We start from the raw sequence: 14,992 nt of genomic DNA, 5'->3' as shown, positions 1-14,992 counted from the left end.
GTACAAATATAAACTCTTGATTGTTCATTTTCTTGCCCTTAAGGAATTCAGGCCTCTAGAGTGAACGCATAAATAAATGAAAATTCTAAAGTGGTCTCAGCTAGCCTGAAAAAAAAAATGCTCTTCTCAATGGCACTGTGCCTCCTGACACCTATGCCAGGCCATGAGAAATGTCCTGGGAGCCACCTGGTTGTGGAATGGAGGTCGAGAGTCTAGGGAGTGTGACATATCATCGCTGGAGGCCATCCATTCTTGTGGGCCAAAACATCAGTCCCCTGGCATGTCTCCTCCACCTTCTTACGCTTGGTTTATCCTTCTGGGCATTAGTGTCTTTACCAGCAGAGCCAGCCAGATGGAGCAATACGGCGGAGACAGCAAGTGTGAGGCTGGTAAGGCTGATGTCCTTGGTTTAGTTATAAATACTGCAGGTGGGTTTGAACTGGGGTGGATACAGTAAGGGTTAGAGGAACCCGTGGAAGACAGACGATGGTCCTTGAGTTCCGAAGGTGCCAGTGGACTGCAAGCCCCATCTTAGTCATTTCCCACCACGACGCGGAGAGCAGCAGATGTGAGACAGATGGTCTTTCAAATGTGAAGCTTGCATATTATATGTAATATTTAAAATGAGGCATACTGGGAAAATCTCAGTAGACATGCATGAGGCAGGAAATGTTACTTTTTTTTTTTTTTTTTTAGCCCTTTCCCTCAGCCTCACAGAGGTGGACCCCTTGGGCATTTCTGTGATTTGATATTTTCCGTCTAAAATTCAAATAATGTTAATGTTACAGGATTCAGAGATAAAGGTGACTAGGCCTGGGGAGTTAGTTCCCGAGGGGAGTGGGATTAGAGGGCCTGGGGGTGGGGGGATGGGGTGGGGGGATGGGGTGGGGGGATGGGGTGGGGGGATGGGGTGGGGGGATGGAGTGGGGGGGAAGCTTTCTGGAGGGAGCTTTCCCTCACGGCTTGCTTGACAGAACACTTAACCCAGGAGTTTGCAGCCCTGTGCAAACCCTGGATGTCATTGCTCTGACTTTGATCTTGGAGACCCCAAAACTGTGAAAAAATACAAATTATGAATGAACCAGCCTCCAGTGTTATTTTAGGGGAGTATCAAGTGGACCGAGACAAGGGCAGCCTCCTGAGGAGAAGTGGGTGGAGGGATCATTGCTACTTTGTCTAATTTACTTGGGTGTTTTATTTGTTTTGATGAGGTTTAGGGTTGAGTCAGAGTCTTATTCTATAGCCCAGGCTGGCAGAGAATTGGCCATACTGCGGTGTAGATGCTCTCAGTGCTCTTCTTCCCCTAGGCTCTTGGGATTACAGGTGTGAGCCACAGTGCTCTTGTTTATTTTCACTGCAGGATTCACCGCTGGGCTGTTTCCCGATCGCAGCACACATCTGTCTATCTTAGCATTTTCTGCGTCCGTATAGTGTTTGCAACTGTTCAGCAGCCACCGTATTGAAGGGCAGTTGTCACACTGAGTACACTTGTGGTAGAAGAAACGAGAGAGAGAGAGAGAGAGAGAGAGAGAGAGAGAGAGAGAGAGAGAGAGAGAGAGGAAGACAGAAGGAGAGAGGGAGAGAGAGAGGTGGGGGGAGGGGTTTCTGAATCCATATCATGGTCTGAACTGTGGATAGGAGTGAGACATTAGGCAAGGTCCATGCCTGCTCGGAACACCGATTTCATCTCTGGAGCCATTGACTAGCTGCAAGGGGAACTACCTTGAAAGACCATCCCCGCTCTTCCCTCTGGATCAGTTTCCTGCTGTCAACCTGGGCCACCCAGAGGAACCTGTCTCCCATAGGAAAGATGCTGCTCGGACAATGCCAACTGGCCTTAGTGCCCGTGGTTGCCTGGAGGGTGGCGCTTAAATTGGTATTTACAGCACTTTTTAAAGCTAGACGTTAACAAGCTGGCTGGAAACACCGTGGATCAAATTAAAGCCAGAGTGAGTCAAGTACACAAAGAAGTGATCTGAAAAGATGCCCACAGGCGTAAGAAAGAGTGAACTTGTGAGCAGCGTTCTGAGTGCTTGTGAAAAAAATTCCGAGATATATAAAGACAAGAGCCTTGTGATCACAGTTTCTTCATAACACAGAATTGTTCTTGGAATGTGTTTCCATGCTTCTCCCTGCTGAAGTGGATAGGCATGTGTTTACTTCAGCTGTTGTTATTTATATACCTCTATAGAAAAGCATCAATAAAAGGTTTTGCCATGAAAAAAAAAAAACCCAGGGTTCGAGGACAGGGCACTAAAGTGAGTGTCTAACCAGGCATACGAGATACCCAGAGAGCTCTATCCCAAGTGTGAAGCTTTTACAAAAGGAAAAAACTTCAACATTTCAAGGAGAAAACACTATTTTGAGTCATTTTCGGTTATTTAACTTATATCTTTATAGCCTATTTTATTCGTTTTTAACTTTTGGAGACAACGGACTTATGGAAGAAATAGTTATGAAAGAAACAGCTGACGGGCTGAGGTGGGCGTGTGCTTTGCAGCTAGGGATGCTGCTGGAAGGGCTTAGGAGGGTCCTGGTGGGCGCTCTGGTCTTTCTGCCACATCAGGAATTGATGCCCTTGGGAGTATTGTCTTATGGCAGAAGTTCCAAGACCACTCAGCTGTTTTTCCCAGCAGCCTGCTCAGGTGCTTCTGCATGGGGAGCAGAGCCAGGACATTGTCACTCTCCCCAGAGCCTGTTAGGCACATGGCAGACCAGGAGAAACAGTCTAGAAACTGCTTAGGGTACAAATAAGTAGGATTCCCAAGCCACTCTGCCCCTTCCCTTCCAGTGGGACCTGCGCTGTCTCAGAGAGGGAGCGCTGGGTTGTGTGTTCACATGGTGGTTAGCCTTAGGAATGCATGGTCCGAGTCAGTCTCTTGGTATTAGGGGGACAGGGCAAGTGTGTGACTGCGCAGGGACACATGTTCCCAAAGTGATAGGACAGAGGTGATGAAGGGCTACAAAAGAATTTCCTAAATTCCCTTGCCCTGTCAAGCTGCTGGAACCAGTTTCATAAGGGCCAATTTCTTTTCCACACAGTCGATACTTTAAAGCTAGCAATATCTACCAAGCTTAAGGGTGTGTGTGTGTGTGTGTGTGTGTGTGTGTGTGTGTGTGTGTGTGTGTGTTCCCAAGCGTGCAGGTGTTCATGCATATGTGTGCCCATGCTTGTGGAGGGCAGAAGTCAAGCTTAGCTATTATTCCCCAGGAGGCATCCACTTTGAATTTGAGACAAAGCATCTCACTAGGACCTGGCACTTGACCATTTAGCCAGGCTATCTGGCCAGCAAGTCCCAGGTATCTGCTTTTCCCTGTCCCTCTATTACAGGGACTATGAGGATGTGCCACCACATCTGGCTCTGGGGCTGGGGCTCAGACTCAGGTCTTCATGCTTAGGCAGCAAGAATGTAAATCCTGAACCATCTTTAATGTCCCCAGCCTTAGGTTTTTAAAGAAGTTCAAATTGTCCACTCGGCAACCGCATAGTCAGGGGAGGCATGACTGACTGGTGAGCATCTCAGAAAAAGAATTCATGGCAAAACTCCCCAAAGACAAACTGGAGCGCCCACTGCAGGGTTCGTCACAGAAGAAGAGCTCATTTCCCTAATAGATTATGGCCTATAAGCCAACAAAAAGACCAATAGCCTAGTGAGGCCTGATCTTTAGAGAACCCAGAAAGACGGTCTTGAGGAGAAGGAGGGCACGTAGCCGTTAGAGTGTTGAGCTCCAGTGGAAGGCTGTTTTCCACAGTCTTGTTGTCAAGGAGTTTGAGAGGCTCTCTGTAGACCAGGGGATGAAGGTACAAACAGTTGCATTGCTGTTACGGGGTGGGTGTGTCAGTGGGTACAGCCTCTAGCAGTGTGAACAGCAGGCTTGTCAAAATGGCAAACGCCTACCTGCGCTCTCAGACCCAGCCTGCCTGTTCTATTTTTCTAACAGACACATAGTCTTAGGTGCCCAGTGAGAGACAGGCAAGCATGACTGTTCCTTAGTTGATGGAGGGAAAGATGAAAAAAACAGGAATGTCCATTGAAAAGCAACCGGTGCTGTGTCGAAAAGCCAACATCCCTGCCCACCGCCCTGTGGGGGTTTGCACTCAGCCAAAGGATCTCTGTCAGATTCAGTTATGTAGGCTGACAGTCACAACAGACAGACATTTAGGTGTATTCATGGAACTTGCACACTAGACTTGCACATTGGACCAGTGATGTTCGAGTCTGACTCCACAGGAGAACTCACTGAGAGCGTTCAAAAATATTTCACCGAGATTTCACCCCAGAAACCGATTTAAACCTCTTAGAGTATGGCACAGGTAGTCAGAGGTCAGGAAGCAAAGTGAGCTCGTTCTTAAGTTGGGGAAACCGAGGCTCAGAAAGGCCAGTTGTTACCCCAAGCCTCTAAAGTCTGGTGGGACCAGACTTGCACTCGTGACTCTGGTATGACCTTTTCCATGATAGTGTTGGTGGGCAGGGCCAGTACCAATCCAGTGGCCCCCAATACCATTTGAAGAATGGTTATTATATAAATGTATGTTTCTGCTGTGTTTGCTCAAGTGATCTGAATTTGTTAGTGTAGATGAATCCACATTTTTCTGTGCAAGTCCCATGCATGCCTTGGTCTTCCAGTCGGCTGCGTTGGACAGAAGCATGGAGGTTTTGTGTGTGTGTGTGTGTGTGTGTGTGTGTGTGTGTGTGTGTGTGTGTGTGTGTGTGTATGAGTGTGTGTGTGTGTGTGTTTTGGGGGTGGCTTCTATTCAGTACTGTTCTCTTGAATCCAAAGCCAAGAGCCTTGACCTTCTCCTGCAGTTCCCTTTTGTCCAGCAGGAGGACTGGGAACAAAAGACGTTTCTTTTACCTTCTTCCCAGGGCTCCTCTCTGAGTCTCCAGTCCTCCTAGCCAGCCCAGGAAGCCTTTGTCCTCCTCTGATAAGCAGTGAGCAGCTGACACCTCCTGAGAATCTTTAAAATCGTTCCCCAAAGAAACCACTCTGCTGCAGAGGCCTATTTTTAGACCTCATAAAGCCCACATCAGATTTTTTGCTGCCTTTCTCTCTCTGCTCTAAGCCTGCTGGCAGGCTCTATTGTCTTTAAAGTTCAGCACTGTCTGCTTGGCTCCCACCTTGAACTCCACAGCCCTCAAATGCCCCGGGGCTTTTTCTTTCCTCATTCTGACCAAACTCCAAACCACAGGTAATAATAACCTTTACACCATAGAAGTAGAAACAATACAACAGGGGTAGCAAATAACTTCCAAACCGTGCCACAGTTAAGTGAACGAGAGTGTATTTTGGCATGCCTTAAGAGTTGATTCGCCCCACATGCATTTAACTAGTTCCCTGGACTCCTTTGAACTGGGGGCTTTCCTGGTGGCTGTCCAAGATGGAGCACATTTGATGGTTAGTAGCATAAGGAGCTTATCAATCAAGTTCCATAACAAGCTGCATAAAACAGGATTAAGGTGTTGATTTGGAGCCTTGACCATTTCCTGGTCAGTCTGGGGTGCTTTTTTCTTTGGTCAGCAGCGTGGCTGTTTCTTTTATATGCACCCCTAGGATGTTATTAACCACAACCTTATGACTTTACAGGAAGCAGGAAGCCCAAGAGTGAAAGACGATGCTGTGGTAGTCATGCAGCAGAAACACCATGATCATGTCTCCTTTACTGGCTAGTTTTAAATCAGCTCGACACAGGCTAGCGCCATCTGAAAAGAGGGAACGGCAACTGAGAAAATGCCCCCATAATATTTGGGTTGTATGTAGGCAAGCCTGTAGAGCATTTTCTTATTTAGTAAATGACGTGGGAGGGGCCCAGCTCATTGTGGGTGGGACCATCCCTGGGCTTGCAGCTCAAAGCAAAGCAGGCTGTGCAAGCCATGGGGAGCAAGCCAGGAAGCAGCACCCCTCCATGGCCTCTGCATCAGCTCCTGCCTCTATGTTCTCACCTTGCTTGAGTCCCTGTCCTGTCCTCCTTCAGTGATGGGTAATGATGTAGAAGAGTAAGTCATTGAAACCCTCTCCTCTCCAAGTTGCTCTTGATTGTGGTGTTTCATCACAGCAAGAGCAACCAGAACTAAGACATCTCTTGTGTACCCATTTCCTACCTGCCCTGACTTTAACCCTTATATCCTTCATACTGGATTAACAACAACAGCCACAAGAGTCTCTTTTATATTTTTATTAAATTAAATTTTTAACAGTTCATATTAAACTTAAGTTAATAAAGTGTTTTATATAGAAGCCCCCGGTCATGCTGACTGACACTTTGCAAGGTGCTGTGGCAGGGGTGAAGAGTACATGTGTGAGCCTTCAGAAATTAGCCGGCTCAGGCTGAATTGCACTCAGCTTGGCCTATGAACACAGATGCTAGATATCCAAGTGTTCTAGCTGTTGTCTTTTAAGGGATTTTTATCTGTACAGACTCCTAGCCATGTCCAGTATTTTATTAAGGCACAATATTGTCATTTGTAGAGTTCACACTCCAGAACTTCTACAGAATTTATTCTAGGGAACCAAGCTATAGAGGTATTCCTCACCCCAATTATATAATTTTTAAAGATACGTTTATGATATATATACATATATATATATATATATATTTATGATATAACTATACATAATGTAGATATTGTACATAGCTACCCAGGGCTCACAGCAGTGTATTCTTTCTGTTGGCTTCATTTCTGATTGTTTCAAATAACCGGTTGGTAGATGTTGTCATGTAGCCTGTGTTGTTCCTGTAGCAGCCTATTTTGGCCTTGGTGGTAAATTTCTGGTTATTTGCAAGCTTTTGAAAACATAGAAGCTAAGAAGAAGGCAAGGCTATGCGCGCGCGCGCACGCGCGCACACACACACACACACACACACACACACACACACACACACACACACACACGAGAGAGAGAGGCAGGTCTCTGGATTCTCTCCTCCTTTCTTCTCATTCTTCCTTTCAAGACTTATTATTTACTTTTATGTCTACAGTGCTCTACCTGCGTGTACATCTGCCTACCAGAAGAGGGCATCAGATCACATTATAGACGGTTGTAAGCCACCATATAGTTTCTGGGAATTGAACTCAGGACCTCTGGAAGAGCAGTTAGTGCTCTTAACCTCTGAACCATCTCTCCAGTCCCCATTCTTTCTTTTAATGGTATCTTGTTATGTAGCCCAGCCCGATGCTCTCAGCCCACCTACCTCAAGCTGTCAATACTGCTGCCTCATCCTCATAAGTGCCAGGATTATAGGTGGGGCCACCGTACCTGGCTGAACTGTATTCTTTTTTCTTCTTCATTTATCATTTTTTAATCTTTTATTTTTAGAATTTTATGTGTGTGTCCTATATTTACATCAGTACCCCTCCCTTCAGCCCTTCTTGTGTCCCTCGTGCCTCCTCTTAAACTCATGGCTTCATTTTCTGTAATTATTATTGTTACACAAACATACACATACCTATACATAATAAAAATGTAAATATAATGGCTTGGAAGAATTGAGCTGTCTGACTCAGAAGCCTCCTTGAGGACTACTTTCATAGTGCTAGAAGATGCTATCCAAGATGTTGAGGGAGAAAGTAGCCAATAGTCCTACCCAGCTGTGACACCTATAAACCACAACAGTACCCAGAATGCCAACATATCCCAAGGTGCAGTAGCAGCCCTTATATCCTGGTGCCAACCAACAGGTGTCTAAGTGGAGTTAAGGTTCACTCAATAGCGGGGAGTTTATGCTGTACACCTAGCCAGCTGGCTGGTGGAGGCATGGAACCAAAGGGAGCACCTGCTCTTTCCACTGCCCCAACTAGTGTGGTCTTTAACCACATTCTTCTTTCTCTTCCCCTCCTCCTCCTCCTCTTCCTCCTCCTCCTCCTTCTTTTTCTTTTTTGGTTTTTCGACATAGAGTTTTTCTGCGTAGCTTTGGCTGTCCTAGAACTCACTCTGTAGATCAGGCTGGTCTAGAACGCTGCTTTCCGAGTGCTGGGATTAAAGACATGTGCCACCACTGCCTAGCTCTAGCTACATTCTTTATACTTACCCTAACAGGTCTGGCTCTCACCCCTCTTTCTACAGGGATGCAGCCCATTGTTGAACTGGACTACTTGATCAAAGCTATTTTACAAATGAGCTGCTTCTTGGTGCTACTTTATCTGTGTACTCGGATTGGAAGACAGAGCTACTGCAGTTTACCTCTCAATTATTTTCGTATAAAATTAAGCTTATTATAAATGAGATTTCTAGTACTGTAGTTGCAATAGCATACAAACAATATGCTGCAGTGATTCAAAACAGGTGTGAAGCTCGGGCAGTCCTGTCCTCCTCACTCAGCAGCATCCTCTTCTGATACACTCCAGATACCAGCTGGTCTCCTGCGCCTGTACCACTGCCAGCCTCCTGGGCCTTCTGGCAGCTGCTTATGAAACCTACATTTATTGTGCTCTCTCTCCTCTGTTACCTTCTTATAAATCACAGTGTCTTTTAGGATGACTTGACTCTCTTAAATATGAATTTCCTAAAGTTGTCTTTCTCCACACACAGCCCTCACGTCTGGTACTTTCCCTCCTAAGATTGGCATTGGCGGTTTCTAACTTGCTCCATGTAGAATACTTCGGAGGGATGAATGGATGCCTGGAAGAAGAGAAATGGTCAGGAACGTTGATTTAAATGTAACCAAGTGCCAACCCATTCTCTAGTTGCACAGGAACCCCCGAGCATCTTACACACACACACACCCTCTCTGTCTCTCTGTCTCTCTGTGTCTCTGTCTGTCTGTCTGTCTGTCTCTCTCTCTCTCTCTCTCTGCCTCGACCCCCCACCTCTCTTTCTCTCTCTCTCCCCACCCCCACCCCCCAGTGTGTTCCCTTCTTTGGTATTTTCAGACTCCTCAGCTGCCTTCTTCAGTGTACTTGGGAATGCCTTTTTTTCCTTTCAGTAGTGTTGTGTCTCTTTCTGTTCTGTGTGTGGGGCAAGCTGGCTCTCCTCTTTTCTCTGTGCCTACTGAGAAGTTTGGTTTCATAACCATGCTCCCAGATGTTAGCTAGGAAGAAGAGAAAGACATTTTTTTTTAAGTGTGTGTGGGGCGGGGCAGGGGGTGGGGAAGGTTGGAAATAAGATCTGGTGGGAAAGAACGCAGGCCGTCCTTGAGCTGCCAAGCTGCCTGTCAGCAGGTAGTTGTGACAAAGCAGGAGTTCCACTGCTGCCTCTCCAGAGTGGATTTGAAGATGGAGTAGGGTTCGTGACTGCAGTGTGCAAGGGCTACCAGCAGGTGGGGATGGCAGTCTCTTGGCCCAGGTAGGCTTGAGCATCCTCTTAAAACTCCTCATCCCCATCTTTAAAGGGTGGGAGCACCAGTAAGCCCTGAGCTTAAGTGCCTCGCAAAGGGAAAGATACCTGGCTCTGCTGGCAGCTCCTTCTTGTTGCATTCTTGGCCCTTAGACTGGGAGTGTGTCCCGGCCTTTGAAGTGGGAATTCACACTGAGCTCTGGGCAGAGGGCCCCTCTATCTTGGGCTGCTGCTTGGTGTCCCAGACAGGGTTGAGTCTGAGGGGTCATGGCCTCCGCCCCTCCCCGCTTTGTACCTCTGTCTCTCCCTCCCCTCCCCACCACGTGTGTGTGTGTCTGTCTGTCTCTCCCTACCCCCCACCTCTCTCTGACCATTGGATTCAACACTGAATTTAAAAGTGGGGCCTCCAACATGTTGGAAGCATTGGCCGAAGGGAGAAGCATCTTGTGTTAATGAATGTGCTTTGGGGTATGGGTTTGTGGATGAAGCCAGCAGGGCCTTGCACCTGCTAGGCAGGAGCTCTGCCAGCCCACACAGTGCCTCTCTCCAGTCAGTCTCCTCACTGAGGGAAGGGGACAGAAGCAGCCAGGGCTGATGGAAGACAGGTGTTCAGTACCAAAGGATGAGGACACGTAGAAGGGTTAAGGGCACCTCGATGGCAACATGTTGCTCTCTAGAACCCTCGGATCTCACTGATTCTCCACACGGGGCAGGGAAGAGGTCTCGGGGCTTCATTTGCTGAGGATCAGGGTGGTTAAGAGATGTGCTCAATGTCAACTAAGTTAAAACGCCAGCCAGTGTTAGTGAGTGAAAATGAAGGTTCATTTTGTCTGATAAGAAATGTCTGGAGGGGTGCCCTTGCTCCTTTACCTATTCTTCCTAACATGGCTGTGGACACCAAGGAGACACCCTGCCACTCATTGTAAAAGGAGCCTTCCAAATGGCTCAGAGACTCTGAGGTCCCAGGTCACCTGGGGCAGACTGCACACTTCTTGGGGTTTTATTGTTGTTGTTGTTGTTGTTGTTTTGTTTTTGTTTTTTGAGACAGGGTTTCTCTGTGTAGCCTTGGCAGTCCTGACTCACTTTGTAGACTAGGCTGGCCTCGAACTCACAGCCTGCCTCTGCCTCCTGAGTGCTGGGATTAAAGTAGCACGCCCAGCGACTGCAAATTTCTTAAAACTTGGCTATCAGCCGGGTGCAGTGGGTGTACGCCTTTAATCCCAGCACTCAGGAGGCAGAGGCAGGTGGATCGCTGTGAGGTCGAGGCCAGCCTGGTCTACAAAGCGAGTCCCGGACAGCCAAGATAACATAGAGAAACCCTGTCTCGAAAAATCAAAACCAAAACAAAACTTGGCTGTGAACTTCCAAGGTGAAGTTTGGCTGCAGTGCAGCGTTATGGAGCTTGAGTTGTTCTCTGTGTCTCTGAGTCCAGCAGGTTCCGCCTATAGTCACTGGCTGGGCGGCCCCTGAGATGAGCTCTTTCCCCACGTTTGAATCTGCTGCTGGTTTGAGACAGGCAGGCAGCAGCAGCAGCTTCCAGCCCAGACAATGTTCTGCACAGCCGGCTCAGCACAGCTTCAGGGTGTGCTGCCTGGCAGCGGGGTCCTACCTGGGCAGTAGCTACGGAACCCTCCCCTCCAGCACCTTGCTCCGCCCCTCCTGTTCCAGGCTGTTGATTGCCTGTAGGGAACTGGAGAGACCAGGATTCCTATTCCATTCTTGCTGTTGTTAGGGGAAACAGAGCAACCATCTGCATCTAGACCAGCCTTCCTCTCCCTCTCCCGCTTAAAGGAGGTTTTCCTGCCTGGAATCTGGTAAGTGTGGGCAAAGGCTCTGCCTTTTCTTGATCTCATGTTGTGGATCCGTGAGCTTTTAACCTACATGAGCTGGAATTTAGAGGAGTCTTTGAACTTACCTCTCTCTCTCTCTCTCTCTCTCTCTCTCTCTCTGAATATTTTTAGCATGCCTTGATACCTGTATCAAAAAGTATACCGTAATAATTTTTCTCCATTCCTTGTGTGCTTAGCCTCTGTCATTTCGCCTGGAGCTGCTTCCCAGTGTACAGCACTGAGAATGGTTATGCGGCTAATTCTCCGGTGCCCTCCCCATGAATAAATGACTGCATTTGTCACTGCTGCTTTCCTGAAATGTCAGAAATAGACACAGTGAAAGGATCTGTCACACGGAGTTCAGACATTTGGTGCAAAATTCTAGGTTGAGATAAGGACAGATCTTTCCTTTTAGACTTCATTCTGTATTTGTTTCGATTAAAAGCACAGCCAGTGTGGTCGTCTGGGTTGCCGTGGGACAGGTGTGCGTCTAGATCCCTGGGATTTACTTCCTAGGACGTGATTTGTGGACCCTCACAGGAAAGATGAGGGGACAAATCATTTGGTTCCTAACTTTGGTTTTCACAAAGCTTCACAGATTTTATCATTTTGTTCTTCTATGGAGAGAGGCTTCCTGTCAGGAAGTTTTACAACTGGGAAGTGAGGTGCCCTGTGTCTCTCTCCTTTCTCACTGTCTTCTCGTATTTATCGGTCTTCAGAATAGAAAGTGTTGTCCCCTTTTAGGGAAAGTGCAGTGGATATTTTATATTTTCCTTATGCCAAGTTCAAGAGGACTTAATGTACATGCCACTTAGAAAAATACAGGAATTAATTTCCTGGAGTAAGCTGTCTTTCCATGAGGTCACTTGAACAGTGTGGGGGGGTCATGGGGTCATTCACCGAGAGAGAGAGAGAGAGAGAGAGAGAGAGAGAGAGAGAGAGAGAGAGAGAGAGAGAGAGAGAGGAGAAGGAGGAAGAGAGGAAAGGAAAGTAAAAGCTTTAGCCACAAAATATGTTATATGGCAAGTGTGTAATTTGAGGAAAATGGAATTATGGAAGGCCAGGGCAAGGGGGACATAGCATAAACAAGAAAAGAAGCGCTTGGGCACCTCACACAAAGGCTGAGACGGAGCAAATATGTTCTGTGTGGTTTCATGTGTGAGGAAGAAGGAGGAAGTTAACCTTGTGGGGATAGCTTGGAACATGTCAGGAAACAAAGCGTTTGTCGGGAACCTTCAAAACCATGGGCCTTTGTAATGTGTGAAATTGAACTTCTGACCCTTCTCGTGTCATGGTGGCTTGTTTTCCTTGCAAATCATGTGGTATCGGGTCTTTAGATGTGGGGCCAACAGAACAGTTCAGTAACTAGATAGACTCACCGTTCTTTTTGCGGGTGACGTGAGATTGTAGGGCTGAAACTACCACCAAGAAGGACGTTTGAGAATTGGTGAGAAAAATCTAGCCCTCCTTTCCTGTGTACAATTCTATCCCTGTAGGCTGCTTTGCCCTTGTGGTGATGCTTGCCCCCCCCCACCCCCATTAAGGGAACAGGAAGAGCAAACAGACCGTGGCAGCTTCAGAAGAAATCAGTGTCCCCTTTTCCCCCAGCCAGGGGTGACCTCATTTTTGGCTCCTGCCTGGACACTGATGTGCTCTTTTCCTGGTGACCCAAACTGTGTGTTTGGTAACATTCTTTCAACTTGCAAACTCTCACTTAATGCCAAGAGGCCTGAGCACCTGGTTAATGATCTCTAGTGTAAATGACCCTAACCCGGTTGGGACTGCTCAAGTGGAATTGCATGCCTTCCTCTGGGGATTTCTTCCCTGCCAGCCACCTGCCCACCTGTGGGAACTGGGCAGAGCCAGTTTGCTGTGCTCTTTCCTGGGTGGGACAGGTGAGACAGAACTATCAGTGCTAGAGAAGACACAAGCCAGAAGCTGCCCACCAGAGGAGAGTAGCTCGGGGTAGGTGTTAGGGTGTCGGGGGCAGGGAGTGAGGTCCACGGGTACCGTGGGAGGCAGCAGGGTGGCGGCAGATTTGATGATGATGATGATGATGATGATGATGATGATGATGATGATGATTTTAAATGACTGTGTGTCCCATCTGCATGTGGTAAACTGCCCAGGTCTCCTTCAGACACCTTGGCTGCCATCTGTTCTTGCTCATCTTTGATTGACACTCTCAGTAAATGGCAAGGCTAGCTAGATGGCCTTTGAACTTGGAGGGTGAGCAGCATGCACAGCAGTGTTTGCTCCTGGCCTCAGGCGTGCCCTGGTGATTCTATGTGTTCGCAGTGATGCTTAAAGCAAGGTTATAAATAGCTTTTATAGTAACAGAAACAGGCTTCCCCTTTGTGATTCTTGAGAGATATCCATTAACGGCAGTTTTAGGTTTTCTGATTGTCTGCTTGCTTTTTAAATAAAAGCCTTCAGCCTGCAGCCTCTCAGGTTTGTCTTGGGAATGTGTTCATCCCCCAGTTCCCTGGCAAATGGTGGCGCACTCACTTCTAACCTTCTCTCTAAAGAGCAGAATGAGATCTGGAGACGTTTCCATAAGGCATGTATTTTATACACCCCAGCCAAAGGCATCTTGCCCCTTTCCCTGCCTTCCATTGTGTTGCAGAGAATGGGGCCCCCCGGCTTTAATTGTGGGTGGCAAATGATCCTTGGGCTGTGAGGTCCTCTGAGGTGGGGGTGTGGGCGGGTCAGTCGTGAGCCATTTTGGCCGCGTTCCCAGGCCAAGTTCTGCCTCCCACAGGTTGAGTTGGCCACTAACTGGGACTCCGTGGGGGTAGAAACAGGAATATTAGGAGTTCAAGGTCATCTCTGGGGATAAAGCAAGTTCAAGCCTGACCTGGCTATATGAGACATTGTTTCAAAACACCAAAATAAACAAAACCAAGAAAGCATCATAATTCAGTACAGTTGAGGGCAAAACATGGACTTCGTATCCTCTTTAGTGACTGGCATGCAGATAAGCACTGGTTTGTATATTCTAATACAGGGCTTTCTGAATTGTTTTATTTTGTTATTTTGCTTTTGTGTATGTGAGTGGTGGTGCATGTGTGCATGCACACTTATGTGTGATAACATGCACATGGAGGCCAGAGGACATTCTTAAATATATGTCACCTGTCTCCTTTCACCTTGTTTGAACGAGGGGCTCCTGTTGCTGTGTGCACCAGGCTAGCCGACCCACTAGCTTCTGGGGAATTCTTTCTGGCTGCACTTTTCGTCTTGCAGGAGGGAGGAGCTTTCCAGTTGCACAATACTCACCCAGCGTTACTTGCGTCTGTGAATCCAACCTCCAGCCCGATGCTCGCGTGGCAGTGCTTTAGTTACTGGACCATTTCCCCATCCAGTTTGTTTTCGTTTTTTGTTTTTGTTTTTAAATGCTTCATTTCCACTGAACTCTGCTGGGTATACTTATCATTAGTTGCGCTAAGTGGTTCTCAATTAGTGGCGGTTCTGTCCCCTTCACCAACATGTGGCGGTTTCTGGAGACTTTCTTTGGTTGTCACAATCCGAGAGAGAAGACGGTGGAAAGTGAGCGGGCACCTGTGGGTTGTGGCTTCTTGCTTTGCTAATTTTTGCATTTGTGCAGGAGAAACATAATCACATGTACCCAGCCTAGAGTGTCTGTAGTGCTGGAATTAAGAGCTTGGCTTGAGAGAGAGAGAGAGAGAGAGAGAGAGAGAGAGAGAGAGAGAGAGAGAGTGTGAGTGTGTGTCAGCTGGGCATCATTCACAAATTAAAAGAGCTATCATTGATAACAACTCTAGGGTAATAAAATATCTTTGACAGGGCCAGGGAGATGGCTTTGGGTAAAGGTACTTGCAGCCAAGCCTGATGACCCAGAGCTCTACCCCCATGACCTGATGTGGGAG

The 14,992-nt window shown here is 47.4% G+C and overlaps 1 protein-coding gene across 3 annotated transcripts in view; it reads left to right on the top strand.

Moving 5' to 3' along the window:
* The window catches only part of NEDD4L (NEDD4 like E3 ubiquitin protein ligase), a 336,053-nt gene that overhangs the window by 133,377 nt on the left and 187,684 nt on the right, over window positions 1–14,992 (top strand). The window contains exon 1 of one of the 3 annotated variants that reach the window (XM_084778014.1): window positions 10,997–11,087. The exons of the other annotated variants lie outside the window; for them this stretch is intronic. The gene's annotated coding sequence lies outside the window, so the exon portion shown is untranslated. Of the gene's footprint in view, window positions 1–10,996; window positions 11,088–14,992 lie in introns of those variants that run through there. 3 annotated transcript variants of the gene reach the window in all.

This window comes from Acomys minous (assembly GCF_964271855.1).
Source record: "Acomys minous genome assembly, chromosome: 4".
Classification (NCBI taxonomy): Eukaryota; Metazoa; Chordata; class Mammalia; order Rodentia; family Muridae; genus Acomys; species Acomys minous.
Note: the sequence above shows the minus strand (reverse complement) of the source record. Positions and strands in the feature narration are given on the sequence as shown.